We start from the raw sequence: 2,536 nt of genomic DNA on the forward strand, positions 1-2,536 counted from the left end.
ATCATGCTTATTAAATTCTTCAAATTAGTAGAACTTATACAGTATGAAATCACTAATATCTTATATTTTGCATTTTCTTCCTGTAGGCATTTTTTAGTTCACAGTGAGTAGTCCTTTCTGAAAGAACTCTTCCACTTACATGTTAAATCAATGTATTTTTACCCTATTTAAGTTTCCTTAATATTGATATTTAATAAGCTGTGACTTTTAACTAAAAGCTCCTGTACTACCAAAATAGTATTTTCACCACGATGAGTCATCTAATGTGTAATGAGCTGTCTCAGAACAAAGCCTTTCTACATTGTCCACTTTTAAAAACTTCTCTCCTTTCTGAATTAAGTGACTCCTGATTCCCCAGTTACGGCGGTTCAGTAGTCACTGCTTCAGCAGATCTCCTCTCCGTTGTGTGCCCTCAGAAGTGTTACAAGGTCTGGAGTCAGCCATGGACTTTCCACATTCACCGAACCTATATGGTTTCTATATTACATGATTTCTTTGATGCCTCAAAAGCTGTGACTTCCTATTGAAGGTGGTCCCACATTCGCTGCATCCATAGTATTTGTCTTCTGTATGGATCCTTTGATGCCTCATTAGGTGTGATTTTCTAGTGAAAGACTTCCCACATTCACTACATTTATAGGGTCGCTCTCCTGTATGAATTCTCTGATGTACAATGAGCTGTGCCTTCTCAAAGAAAGCTTTGGCACAGTCACTGCATCTATAGGTTTTCTCTCCTGTATGATCTCTCTGGTGTTTAATGAGTAGCACTTCCTGAAAAAAATGCTTTTCCGCATTCAATACATTCATAGGATTTCTCCCCTGTGTGAATTCTCTGATGCTTAAGGAGCTGTGGCTTCCAGGCAAAAGCTTCTCTGCATTCAGTACATTCAAAGGGTTTCTCTCCAGTGTGTGTTCTCTCATGATGAGTAAGACTTGACTTTCCACTGAAAGTTTTCCTGCATTCACTGCAGTCACAAGGTTTCTCCTCAGTGTGTGTTCTCTGGTGTGTTAGGAGCTGTGACTTTCCAAAGAATGTTTTTCCACATTCAAGGTTTCTCTCCAGTCTGTGTTCTCTCATGATGAGTAAGACTTGACTTTCCACTGAAAGTTTTCCTGCATTCACTGCAGTCATAAGGTTTCTCCCCACTGTGTGTTTTCTGGTGTTCTAGGAGCTGTGATTTTCCAAAGGATGTTTTTCCACATTCAATACATCTGCAGCGTTTCTCTCCTAGATGAATTTTTTGATGTCTTATTAGCTCTGACTTTTTGAAGGCTTCTTCACAATCACTACATTGGTAGTTCTTCTCTCCTGTATGAGTGATCTGATACTTAAGAAGTGGTGGTTTTCTAATGAAGGCTTCGCCACAATCATTGCATTCATAGGGTTTCTCTCCCTATAAATCTGCTGATATCTAATCAGGAGAGTTCCTACTGAAGGCTTTTTTACACTCACAACATGCATAAGGTTTCTTTGCTGTAGGAGTCCTATGAGTAATAAGCTGCAACCTCCAAAAGAAAGCTTTTCCACAAGCACTACATTTATAGTGTTTCTCTCCTGTATGTGTTCCCTGATGCATAATGAGCTTTAATTTCTGGGAGAAAGCTTTCCCACAGTGACTGCAACCATAGGGTTTCTCTATTGTATGAGTTATGTGATGTCTTCTAAACTGTGACTTCCTGCTGGAAGCTTTTCCACATTCGCTACATCAATTTGGCTTCTCTTCAGTATGAGTTCTCTGATGTAAAATGAGCAGTGACTTTCTGCTAAAAGTGTTTTGACACTCACTACACTCATATGGTTTTTCTCCTGAATGAGCCCTTTGATGAATAGTGAGCAGTGATTTTTGTGAGAAAGATTTCCCACATTCACTGCACTGATAGAGTTTCTCTCCTGTATGAGTTCTCTTATGTACAATAAGTTGCGACTTATTAAAACTTTTGGCACACTCCATGCATAAATAGACACCTGTCCATATTACATGATTTGCAATTAGCCATTATTGTTGCCCTTTCTACATTTATTGCAACCACAGTATTTTATCCCACCATAGGTTCTGTCTGATTTGTTGAAGAATAACAACTTCTTATTAACAATAAGTTTCTTTTTCCCACAGCTAAGTTTTTGGAATAAAAAAATCAAAAAGATGTTTCAAACATTTTTCACCTGTGCCACATTTATGGGGTCTGATTTCTAAATTAACTCCCCAGAACATATTCATGGTCTCTCTCCATAATTTTAAGCCTCTCATGATTATCTTGCTGCCACATTTTGCAATTATCATTTAGCCAGACTTCTTCTGAAATGTTTTGTATCAGGTATCCTTTCTCTATTACCCATGATTCCTCTTGTTCCTGCTTAAAAATCTCATCAGGTTTGATAATTTGATAACCCAAGAAAATTAGATTGCTTAGTTCTCCAACATCACATCTCCATATACATTCTTTTAAATAGGATTAAGTAGCTGCCACTCCTCCAATGAGAAATACACAATCACATCTTCAAATGATACCTGGAAAAGCATAATACCTGTGACTT

General features: G+C 37.9%; 1 pseudogene; it reads right to left on the reverse strand.

Moving 5' to 3' along the window:
• Nucleotides 1–210: 210 nt before the first annotated feature.
• Nucleotides 211–2,522, reverse strand: LOC102486907 (zinc finger protein 605 pseudogene; annotated as a pseudogene).
• Between the last annotated feature and the right edge of the window lie 14 nt (nucleotides 2,523–2,536).

The sequence above is a fragment of the Tupaia chinensis genome, unplaced genomic scaffold (assembly GCF_000334495.1).
Source record: "Tupaia chinensis unplaced genomic scaffold, TupChi_1.0 Scaffold150011_1, whole genome shotgun sequence".
NCBI classification, from domain to species: domain Eukaryota; kingdom Metazoa; phylum Chordata; class Mammalia; order Scandentia; family Tupaiidae; genus Tupaia; species Tupaia belangeri.